Source organism: Elephas maximus, chromosome 11, assembly GCF_024166365.1.
Source record: "Elephas maximus indicus isolate mEleMax1 chromosome 11, mEleMax1 primary haplotype, whole genome shotgun sequence".
Classification (NCBI taxonomy): Eukaryota; Metazoa; Chordata; class Mammalia; order Proboscidea; family Elephantidae; genus Elephas; species Elephas maximus.
In genome coordinates this window covers 87162026-87174541 of record NC_064829.1, presented here as the reverse complement: position 1 = coordinate 87174541, position 12516 = coordinate 87162026, and the positions used below count along the sequence as shown (strand labels likewise).

Sequence of the window (12516 nt, the reverse complement as noted above, 5' to 3'; positions counted from 1 at the left end):
AAGTCTGGTCTTTTAACAAGAATTTGGGGTCTGCATCCCACTGCTCTCCTGCTCCCTCAGGGGTTCTCTGTTGTGTTGCCTGTCAGGGCAGTCATTGGTTGTAGCCAGGCACCATCTAGCTCTTCTGGTCTCAGGCTGATGTAGTCTCTGGTTTATGTGGCCCTTTCTGTCTCTTGGGCTTGTAATTACCTTGTGTCCTTGGTGTCCTTCATTCTCCTTTGATCCAGGTGGGTTGAGACCAATTGACTCATCTTAGATGGCCGCTTGGCAGCGTTTAAGACCCCATACACCTCTCTCCAAGGTGGGATGCAGAATGGTTTCTTAATAGATTTTATTATGCCAATTGACTTAGATGTCCCCTGAAACCATGATCCCCAAACCCCCGCCCCTGCTATGCTGGCCTTCAAAGCGTTCAGTTTATTCTGGAAACTTCTTTGCTTTTGGTTTAGTCCAGTTGTGCTGACCTCACCTGTATTGTGTGTTGTCTTTCCAGTCACCTAAAGTAGTTCTTATCTACTATGTTATAAGTATTTTATTGATATCATTTATTTATTGGTTGAATATTTTATTTTCTTATTTAATTTAAGCTATTTAATATTTTATTTAATTCTGAGTCAAAATATTTTAATGTTTAATTTTCTATTATATGTTTTGTTTTAAATTAAATTATAATTTTGTATATGTTTTATTTCGTTTGATATTTAATCTAATTTATCTCTATTTTAATTAAATTTTATTTTTTATTTAATTTTAATATTTTGTTTAATTATGTTTACATTTATCTGTTATTTAATTTTTATTTTATTGTACTTTAAATAATATTTTATTTAATATTTAATTATATTTATAGTAATATGGGAGCCCTCCTGGCACAGCAGTTAAGAGCTCAGGGTTGTTACTGGGTGGAAACCCCAGGTTTTGCTCAGTGTGACTCATAAAAAAACCCAAAAAACTGGAAACCCTGGTGCAGTAGTGGTTAAGTGCTACGGCTGCTAACCAAGAGGTTGGCAGTTCAGATCCTCCAGGTGCTCTTTGGAAACTCTATGGGGCAGTTCTACTCTGTCCTATAGGGTCGCTATGAGTCGGAACCCACTCGACGGCAGTGGGCGGTATGACTCATATCAGCCAATAAATGAGAGATCAAGGTGGGAGAGTGTAAAGGTGTCTTTTATTCCGTTGCAAGGAAGGAAGCAACCTGGGCTGGTGCTGCCAAGACTGTTTCCCCAGAGTGAGGGGAAAAAGTTCCTTTTAAGGGATTTACAAGTTAGGGGGTTCATAGAAGTTAGGTCAGCAACATTCTTAGCCATACCACACAGGTGCCAGGATTTTCAGGAGGCAGCCCAAGCAAAGGAACTGCACTTCTGATGCAGACTTCGAGGGTGGACAAGCAATGGTACTGGAAATGGCAAGGCCACCTGAGCAAAGGAACTGGAATTCCAATGCAGATTGCAAGGCTGGCTAAGCAAGCTGCAGTGGAATTTTCTGCAGCCTGGGAACCTCTGTATTAGCTGCTAACCAAAAGGTCTGCAGTTTGCTCCTTGGAAACCCTATGGGGCAATTCTACTCTGTCCTATAGGGTCAGTCTGAGTTGGAATGGACTCAATGGGTTTGACAGTAATATGTGATGTAATTTAATTTTAGTTATATAATTTTGTTTAATGTTATTTAGTATATTTGATATTGCTATTTTATTATTTAATTTTATTTAAAATTAATTTTATTTATTTAAATCTGATTTTATACTTAATGTAATTTTTTAGTGTTTTGTTTTGCTTCATTTTATTTTACTTTATATAATATTAATTTATTCGATGTTGTTTAATTTGCTTAATATTTTATTTTGTTTTGTTTGTGAGGAACCTGTACATATATCAAGAGGCAGTTATTCGGACAGAACAAGGCGATACTGAGTGGTTTAAAGTCAGGAAAGATGTGCGTCAGGGTTGTATCCTTTCACCATACCTATTCAATCTGTATGCTGAGCAAATAATCCGAGAAACTGGACTATATGAAGAAGAACCGGGTATCAGGATTGGAGGAAGACTCATTAACAACCTGTGTTATGCAGATGACACAACCTTGCTTGCTGAAAGTGAAGAGGACTTGAAGCACTTACTAAGGAAGATCAAAGACCGCAGCCTTCAGTATAGATGACACCTCAACATAAAGAAAACAAAAATCCTCACAAGTGGACCAATAAGCAACATCTTGATAAATGGAGAAAAGATTGAAGTTGTCAAGGATTTCATTTGACTTGGATCCACAATCAACACCCATGGAAGCAGCAGTCAAGAAATCAAAAGATACATTGCATTGGGCAAATCTGCTGTAAAGGACCTCTTTAAAGTGTTAAAAAGCAAAGATGTCATCTTGAAGACTAAGGTGCGCCTCACCCAAGCCACGGTATTTTCAATAGCATCATATGCATGTGAAAGCTGGACAATGAATATGGAAGACCGAAGAATTGACACCTTTGAATTGTGGTGTTGGGGAAGAACTTTGAATATACCATGGACTGCCAAAAAGAGGAACAAATCTGTCCTGGAAGGAGTACAACCTGTTGTAGGGGGAAAACATCACAAAGTTTAATAAGGCAAAAAGAGAGTTTTATTCGGCATACATTCAAAAAGGCAAAAGTGGGAAGCAGACAAGCATGCTGCCAGAGCTGATGTCTGCCCGAATCCAAGGAAATATTACAGAGTAAGCAAGAATGGGAAAAGGACAAGCATGCTGCCACAGCCATGTTTGCAGAGTCCAAGGAAGGTTACAGAGTCATCAGTATATATTAACATTACAAATGGGCAAAATCATTGAAAGGGTCACCTTTTCACAGATTGGCTAGAAACTGTCATCTACATTTTGAATTGTCTAAAAGATCATTGGCACTGATTTCAGTAATGACAGTCAGGAGGGTCTTCATTGGTCCAACAAATTTCTATTCACTGTATGTTAATAGAAAAAGGTAAGAGTGGACGGTCTTGTGTTCTGGCTTATGTGAATGGTTCCCTAAGAGATATTTTCCAAGATTTTTCTATCTATTGTCTTTATACCTCAGGGCCTAGTTGATGTGTTCCTGTTAGTCTTGTTGAGCTCTTGTGAGCCCAGCTCCAGCTGGGTCACATTCTCTATGCTCAAGTATGGGGAATAATGTCTCCAATATTATTTCCTAAATCAAACCAGAATGTTCCTTAGAAGCAAGGACAGTGAGACTGCATCTTACATACTTTGGACGTGTTGTCAGGAGGGATCAGTCCCTGGAGAAGGACATCATGCTTGGCAAAGTACAAGGTCAGTGGAAAAGAGGAAGACCCTGAATGAGGTGGACTGACACAGTGGCTACAACAATGGGCTCAAGCATAACAATGACTGTAAGGATGGCGCAGGACGGGTCAGTGTTTCGTTCCGTTGTGCATGGGGTCACTATGAGTCGAAACCGACTTGGCAGCATCTAACAACAACAACATTTTATTTTGTTTTATTTATGTAATCTTTTAATATATATATAATTTTATTTATATTAATTTAATATTGTTTCATATTCATTTTAATATAAGTCGATATTTTATTAAAATTTATATCATTTAATTTTCTTTATTATTTAGTTTAGTTTTATTTTATATAACATTTAATTTAATTTAGTTTCATTTTATTTTATGTACTAGTTAATTTAATATTTTATTTCACTTTTAATTGAATATTAAATCTTTTTTTATTTTGTTATGTTTTATTTTTTATACATAATTTAATTTTGTTTTATATAGTATTTTGTTTTAGGGTTAATTTAATTTTAAATTTAACTTAGTTTAAGCTTGTTTTATTATATTTATTGTAATTATTCATTGTATTTATTTACACCAGTCACAGCTGGGTGCTGCAAAAGACATTTCCATAAGCCCAAGGTAGTTTAAAAAAAAAAAAAAAAAGGTAGTTAAAAATTATTTAAGATCCTCATCGGGTCTTGAGAAAATGTCAAATATGGCAATACTCTCATTTGAAAATAAGATAAGCTAAGAAAAAAAAATTTTTTTTTTTTAAGAAGTATGTTTGTAAAATATCACTGATGAATTAGCTTCGTTGAAGCCAGGGAAGTTAAATTATAATGAATTCTGATTTGGGAATAAAAATTTAAATGTAAAATAATGTGACTTTGAATAGCGTTTCTGTGTTCACTATTGAAGAAAAATGTCTTGTGAGAAGCTTGTCCGACCGAGCTCCCTCTTCTGCATTCTGGGTTGTGAAGAGTGAGCGTTGCCCTCACTGCTGACTTGGCGCCGGTTTGGCCCGAAGCAGCTGCGGCTCTCTCCCTGAGGCGGTGGGTCCGGCCGGAAGAAAAGCGTCTGCTCTCGGGAGCTGCTCCCAGGCTCTTCGTGCGGATCACTAGGCGGTTCTCACGCTCGGGTGGACAGAATCGGCGGTTCGCGCGCCCTCTGGCGGTCTTCAGCCGAATCTCTGAAATTCAGTTTCAGATGATCCTGAGCCATGGTTTTGGAAGTTGAAACTAAAGCGGGCAGCGTGATCTTGTGCCTTGATGGAAACAGAGGAGACAACAAGAAGTAAAGCACGAGCTCAGTATTTAGAAGTACACTAAGGATACACAGGTGGAGAACAGATGGGCCCAGAAATGGAGAAGGCTGGTCATTCTCTGGCCTGGACTCTAATTTTCGTGCTTCACACACCTGCCTCCTCAACAGCGCCAGGTGAGTCACCGGTTAAGCCTCCAGAAAAATTTCCAAGTTCCCTTCTGGTGTCGCAGACCAGCCACAGCCTACAGGGAATGTCCTAGGGATAGTGGTTGTTATTATTATTAGCTATGGTGGTGGTGATGATACTGAATAGTTTCTCAATTCACAGAGTACTGTAGGCGATGATGGGGCTCTGCTGCGCACTCCATGTGCGCGCGCACACACACGCACACGCACACACCAGGTGTCCGGGCTCCTGCGCTGTCACTGGGTGCCTGTTCCTCAAATGTTGTTGTTAGGTGCGGTCAGCTCATAGCAACTCTATGTACAACAGAATGAAACACAGCCCGGTACTGTGGCATCCTCATGATCATTGTTATGTTTGACCCCATTGTTGCAGCCACTCTGTCAATCCATCCTGTTGAGGGTCTTCCTTTGTTTTTGCTGATAAGGCTTTGGAAATTTCCCAAGTCCCTGTATGGAGGCCGGGACCAGTCTGCGCTGACCTGAGGGTCTTGGGCAGGGTGTCCACCACCTGCTTGAGCCTCCAGAGAATTTTTCTAAGGCCACTCAGGGACCTGGAAACTACTGAGCCTCTGGAAAACTTTTCTCAGTGCACTGAGGTGCCCGGGATCACTTGTGCAGACAGAGGAGTGGGTTAGGGGATGAGACAGAAATGATGGTGTCATAATATGTTTACCAAATTGGCCCAGCCTCCATAAGGCCAGTGTTGTAGATTGAATTGTGTCCCCCAAAAATATGCGTATCAACTCGGTTAGGCCGTGATTCCCAGTATTGTGTGGTTGTCCTCCATTTTGTGATTGTAATTTTATGTTGAGAGGATTAGGGTGGGATTGTAACACTACCCTCAGTCAGGTCATCTCCCTGATCCAAGGTAAAGGGAGTTTCTCTGGGGTGTGGCCTGCTCCACCTTTTATCTCTAAAGAGATAAAAGGAAAGGGAAGCAAGCAGAGAGTTGGGGACCTCATACCACCAAGAAAGCACCAGGAGCAGAGCACATCCTTTGGACCCAGGGTCCCTGTGCTTGAGAAGCTCCTCAACCATGGGAAGACTGAGGACAAGGACCTTCTACCAGAGCCGACAGAGAGAGAAAGCCTTCTCCTGGAGCTGGTGCCTTGAATTTGGACTTTTAGCCTACTTTACCGTAAGGAAATAAATTTCTCTTTGTTAAAGCCTTCTACTTGTATTTCTGTTATGGCAGCACTAGATAACTAAGATAGCCAGGTATTCACAGAGGAAATAAAGAAGTGGTTCTTTTTCCTTCAAGTGTAATTCATGAAGGGGAGATAATTCACACTTCAACCATGTAAATGACTGCAACGTGTGTAGACATATAGTTAAGCCAGAGTATAGAGATGAAAAAAAATTTTTTTTTTTCTACTTTATAGAGATGAGTCAGAGATCAGAAGCTCTGACTCTGGCTTTTCTCACTTAAGAATATATCTTTTAAATCATAGTATTAGTAAATATGGTAAACAGTTTCTGATTTTCCTTATATAGATAGGAACTTTTCTATACTGAATATAACATTCTATCCCTAGGAGATCTTATTTAGACTATAAAACAATAGCAAAAAAACCCCAAACCCATTACCGTGAAGCTGATTCCAACTCATAGTGAGCCTATAGGACAGACTAGAACTGCCCCATAGGGTTTCCAAGGAACAGCTGGTTGATCCGAACTGCCAGACTTTTGGTTAGCAGCCGAGCTCTTAACCACTACACCACCAGGGCTCCACTGAGATTACAGTGACATCAAATCCATTATAGGCTGATATTCTCCAAATCCTTAGTTAGAACCTAGAAACTACTCTACCTGTTCACCATACTTGGATGACTCCAAACATTCAAATTTAACACATCCAGAAAAAATCTTTTGGTCATTTTCCCAAGCTTTTTCCTCTGTGGTTTTGCACATTGTAAAGAATAGCTCTGGTGGCCAGGCTCTCACTGTAGCCTGAATTCTAGGAGTCACCTTTGATTCTCCATTTCTCTCATTCCATACATCTGATCCACCAGCAATTCTTGGAAGCTCAGGCTCCAAAGTATACCTCAAGCCTGCCCACTTTTCCATCTGCACTACCACCATCATTCCTCACTCTACCCATGACAGAAGCATCCTGACCAGTCCTCTGTATTTGCTGTGCTCAAGTTATCTTTATATGCCAAGTGGATAATCCGAGAAGTTGGACTATATGAAGAAGAACTCGGCATCAGGATTGGAGGTAGACATTAATAACCTTCGTTATGCAGATAACACAACCTTGCTTGCTGAAAGTGAAGAGGACTTGAAACACTGATGAAGATCAAAGACCACAGCCTTCAGTATGGATTACACCTCAATATGAACAAAACAAAAATCCTCAAAATTGGGCCAATAAGCAATAAGCGTCATGATAAACGGAGAAACGATCGACGTTGTCAAGGATTTCATTTTACTTGGATCCACAATCAACACCCACGGAAGCAGCAGTCAAGAAATCAAAAGACGCGTTGCATTGGGCAAATCTGCTGCAAAGGACCTCTTTAAAGTGCTGAAAAACAAATATGTCACCTTGAAGACTAAGGTGCGCCTGACCTAAGCCATGGTGTTTTCAATGGCATCATATGCATGCGAAAGCTGGACAATGAGTAAGGAAGACTGAAGAAGAGTTGACACCTTTGAATTGTGGTGTTGGCGAAGAATATTGAATATACCATGGACTGCCAAAAGAATGAACAAATCTGTCTTAGAAGAAGTACAACCAGAATGCTCCTTAGAAGCGAGGATGGGGAGACTGCGTCTTACATACTTTGGACATGTTTTCAGGTTGGATTAGTCTCTGGAGAAGGACATCATGCTTGGTAAAGTATAGGGTCAGTGGAGAAGAGGAAGAATCTCAAGGAGATGGATTGACACATGCAACAATGGGCTCAAGCATAACAATGATTGTGAGGATGGCACAGGACCAGGCAGGGTTTCGTTCTATTGTACACAGAGTCGCTGTGAGTTGGAACTGACTCAATGGCACCTAACAACAAGTTACCCTGGCCTGTAGTCATAAGTTCTTACTCGTCTGAAGATGATTGAACAATAGGAGGTCATTTACATGTATATGTGCTTCCTCCCTTTGAGCTGCAATGCCCTCAGAAACCACTGCTTCTTTTCACTCTCCACTCTCTCTGATTTTCTGTCTTTGGCCACACTGCTTTGATTGTGTGCATACATGTGTGCTTCAGGGGTGATGCAGACAGATGCTTGGACAGAGTGTGAGGAATGCCCCCTGCCTGTTTTCCCTCCAGAATTCTGTTGAGGGATTTTAGTGTTTATGAGGAGCCCTGGTGGCATAATGGTTAAGAACTTGGCTACTAACCAAAAGGTCAGCAGTTCAAATCCACCAGGTGCTCCTTGGAAATCCTATGGAGAGGTTCTACTCTGTCCTATAGGGTCGCTATGAATTGGAATCCACTCGATAGCAATGGGTTTTTTTTTTTTTTTTTTTGGTAGTGTCGGTGGGGACATGGGGAACCCTGGTGGTGTAGTGGTTAAGAGCTACAGCTGCTAACCAAAAGATCAGCAGTTCAAATCCACAAGGCAGTCCTTGGAAACCCAAGGGTCAGTTCTACTCTGTCCTATAGGGTCGCTATGAGTCAGAATCAACTTGGCGGCAGTGGGTTTTTGGTTTGGTCTAGGGGCATGAGGGGTTGACTTGATCTTGGCAGGGAATTACCAGGTGAAAAAGTGCTTGGGGTTATAATGTACAGGAATTCCCTCCTTTGTTCCACTCTGGGAAGCATTCAAGGCACTTTTCCATAAATTAGCAACACTCATCAGATATTCATATGTGTAATATCAAATGAAGAAATACATTAGGCTGAAATCCAAACATCTAGTTGCAAATAGGCTACCAATTTTTATGCAGTTATCAGTGTGGGACAATATTTTAACCCAAATGGTAATAGTTAATGAGGCTCTCCAAAGAAAATTCCTGAAATTAAAGCTGTACGCTTGTTAGAAGTCCTATCCCCTTGCTTACAACCAATGAGAGACGGTAATTTTGAAAGCATGTTACATAAATGTAAAACTTTTAACAAGGCATACGAATGTACTTTCTTAATTTGAAAAGAAATAAGAAAAAGGAATTGCTGGATCGAGGTATTGATTATTATGGGAAAAAGACCAATAACATACAAAAAAAGGATATTATAGACATCCTAATTTCACCTTTCCCCCATGGATCTGTCAGTTTGTTGTACTGTGGGAGCAGCATGTTGCCGTGATGCTGGAAGCTATGCCACTGGTATTGAGACACCAGCAGGGTCACCCATGGGGGACAGGTTTCAGCTGAGCTTCCAGACTAAGGCAGACTGGGAAGAAGGACCCGGCAGTCTACTTCTGAAAGTAATTAGCTAGTGACAACCTTATGAGTAGCAGCAGAACATTGTCTGATATAGTGCCAGAAAATAAGCCTCCCAGGTTGGAAGGGACTGAAAAGATGACCAGGAAAGAGCTGCCTCCTCAAAGTAGAGTCGACCTTAATGACGTGGATGGAGTCAAGCTTTCAGGACCTTCATTTGCTGATGTGGCATAACTCAAAATGAGAAGAAATAGCTCCAAACACCCATTAATAATCAGAATGTGGAACATATGAAATATGAATCTAAGGAAGTTGGAAATCGTCAAAAATGAAATGGAACGCATAGACATCGATATCCTAAACATTAGTGAGCTGAAATGGACTGGTATTGGCCATTTTGAATTAGATGATTATGTGGTCTACTATGCCGGGATGACAACTTGAAGAGGAATGGCGTTGTATTCATCATCAAAAAGAACATTTCAAGATCTAGCCTGAAGTATAATGTTGTCAGCAGTAGGATAATATCTATATGACTACAAGGAAAACCACAAATTTACGCACCAGCCACTAAGGCCAAAGATGAAGAAATTGAAGATTTTTTACGAGCTTCTGCAGTCTGAAATTAATCGAACATGCAAGCAGGATGCATTGATAATTACTTGTGATTGGAATGCGAAAGTTGGAAACAAAGAAGAAGGATCTGTAGTTAGAAACTATGGCCTTGGTCAAGAGACAGAAAGGGTCACATAAACCAGAGACTACATCAGCCTGAGACCAGAAGAGCTAGATGGTGCCTGGCTACAACCAATGACTGCCCTGACAGGCAACACAACAGAGAACCTCTGAGGGAACAGGAGAGCAGTGGGATGCAGACCCCAAATTCTCGTAAAAAGACCAAACTTAATGGTCTGACTGAGACTAGAAGGACCCCAGTGGTCATGGCCTCCAGACCTTCTGTTGCCCCAGGACAGGAACCATTCCCAAAGCCAACTCTTCAAACAGGGATTGGACTGGACAGTGGGTTGGAGAGGGTTGCTGGTGAGGAGTGAGCTTCTTGGATCAGGTGGACACTTGAGATTATGTTGGCATCTCCTGCCTGGAGGGGAGATGAGAGGGTAGAGGGGGTTAGAAGCTGGTGAAATGGACATGAAAATAGAGAGTGGAGGGAGGGAGCGGGCTGTCTCATTAGGAGGAGAGCAATTGGGAGTGTGTAGCAAGGTGTATATAAGTTTTTGTGTGAGGTACTGACTTGATTTTTAAACTTTCACTTAAAGCACAATAAAAAAAAAAAAATACTGCCTTGGTGATAGAAAGGATGCCGGAGATCACAATCTTGCAAGACCAACAACTTCTTCAGTTCAAACACATTTTTTTCAACAACATAAATGGTGACATACATGTGGACTTCCCCAGAAGGAATACACAGGAATTAAATTTTCTACATCTATGTAAAGAGATGATGGAAAAGCTCAATATCGTCAGTCAGAACAAGGCCAGGGGCTGAATGTGGAACAGACCATCAATTGCTCTTATGCAAGTTCAAGTTGAAACTGAAGAAAATTAGAACAAGTCCACGAGAGCCAAAGTACAACCTTGAGTATATCCCACCTGAATTTAGAAACCATCTCAAGAATAGATTTGACGCATTGAACACTAATGACTGAAGACCAGACGAGTTGTGGAACGACATCAAGGACATCATACACGAAGAAAGCCAGAGGTCATTAAAAAGACAGGAGAGAAAGAAAAGACAAGAATGGATGTCAGAAGAGACTTTGAAACTTCCTTTTGAACGTCGAGTAGCTAAAGCAAAAGGAAGAAATGATGAAGTAAAAGAACTGAACAGAAGATTTCAAAGGGCAGCTCGAGAAGACAAAGTATTATAATGACGTGCAAAGAGCTGAAGATAGAAAAGCAAAAGGGAAGAACATGCTTGGCATTTCTCAAGCTGAAAGAATTGAAGAAAAAATTCAAGCCACGAGTTGCAATAGTGAAGGATTCTATGGGGAAAATATTAAACGATGCAGGAATCATCAAAAGAAGATGGAAGGAATACAGAGAGTCATTATACCAAAAAGAATTGGTCAACGTTCAACCATTTCAAGAAGTACCATATGATCAGGAACTGATGGTACTGAAGGAAGAAGTCCAAGCTGCACTGAAGGCAAGGCTCCACGAATTGACAGAATATCAATTGAGATGTTTGAACAAACGGATGCAGTGCTGGAAGTGGTCACTTGTCTGAGCCAAGAAATTTGGAAGACAAATACTTGGCCAGGCAACTGGAAAAGATCCGTATTTATGCATTTTCCCAGGAAAGGTGATCCAACTGAATGTAGAAATTATTGAACAATATCATTAATATTACATGCAAGCAAAATATTTGCTGAAGATCATTCAAAAGTGGCTGCAGCAGTATATCGACAGGGAACTTCCATAAATTCAGGCCGTATTCAGAAGAGGACGTGAGGCCAGGTGTATCATTGCTGATGTCAGATGGATCCTGGCTGAAAGCAGAGAATACCAGAAGCATGTTTACCTGTTTTTTATTGACTATGCAAAGGAATTTATTATGTGGATCATAATAAATTATGGATAACATTGCAAAGAATGAGAATTCCAGAACACTTAATTGTGCTTTGTTGTTCGCATTTGGAGTTGTTCAGACAGAACAAGGGAATGCTGCGTGGTTTAAAGTCAGGAAAGGTGTGCATCAGGGTTGTATCCTTTCACCATACCTATTCAGTCTGTATGCTGAGCAAATAATCCAATAAACTGAACTATATGAAGAAGAAGGGGGCATCAGGATTGGAGGAAGACTCATTAACAACCTGTGTTATGCAGATGACACAACCTTGCTTGCTGAAAGCGAAGAGGACTTGAAGCACTGATGAAGATCAAAGACCACAGCCTTCAGTACGGATTACACCTCAACATAAAGAAGACAAAAATCCTCACAACTGGACCAATATGCAACATCATGATAAATGGAGAAAAGGTTGAGGATGTCAAGGATTTCATTTGACTTGGATCCACAATCAACACCCATGGAAACAGCAGTCAAGAAATCAAAAGATGCATTTCATTGGGCAAATCTGCTGCAAAGGACCTATTTAGAGTGTTAAAAAACAAAGATGTCACCTTGAAGACTAAGGTGAACCTGACCCAAGCCATGATATTTTCAGTTGCATCATATGCATGCAAAAGCTAGACAATGAATAAGGAAGACCAAAGAAGGATTGACACCTTTGAATTGTGGTGTTTGTGAAGAATATTCAATATATCATGGACTGCCAAAAAAAACCCCAACAAATCTGTCTTAGAACAGGTACAACCAGAATGCTCCTTAGAAGCAAGGATAGTGAGACTTTGTCTCACATACTTTGGGGATGTTATCAGGAGGTATCATTCCCTGGAGAAAGACATCATGCTTGGTAAAGTAGAAGGTCAGTGAAAAAGAAGAAGATGGATTGA

At 40.6% G+C, this 12516-nt stretch overlaps 1 protein-coding gene across 3 annotated transcripts in view; it reads left to right on the top strand.

The window, feature by feature from the left end:
• LOC126086076 (putative CENPB DNA-binding domain-containing protein 1) overlaps positions 1–12516 on the top strand; it is an 82047-nt gene that overhangs the window by 60979 nt on the left and 8552 nt on the right. For 2 of the 3 annotated variants that reach the window (XR_007519408.1, XR_007519407.1), the window contains exons 5-6: positions 1857–3388; positions 4179–4697. The exons of the other annotated variant lie outside the window; for it this stretch is intronic. The gene's annotated coding sequence lies outside the window, so the exon portion shown is untranslated. The remainder of the gene's footprint in view (positions 1–1856; positions 3389–4178; positions 4698–12516) is intronic. 3 annotated transcript variants of the gene reach the window in all.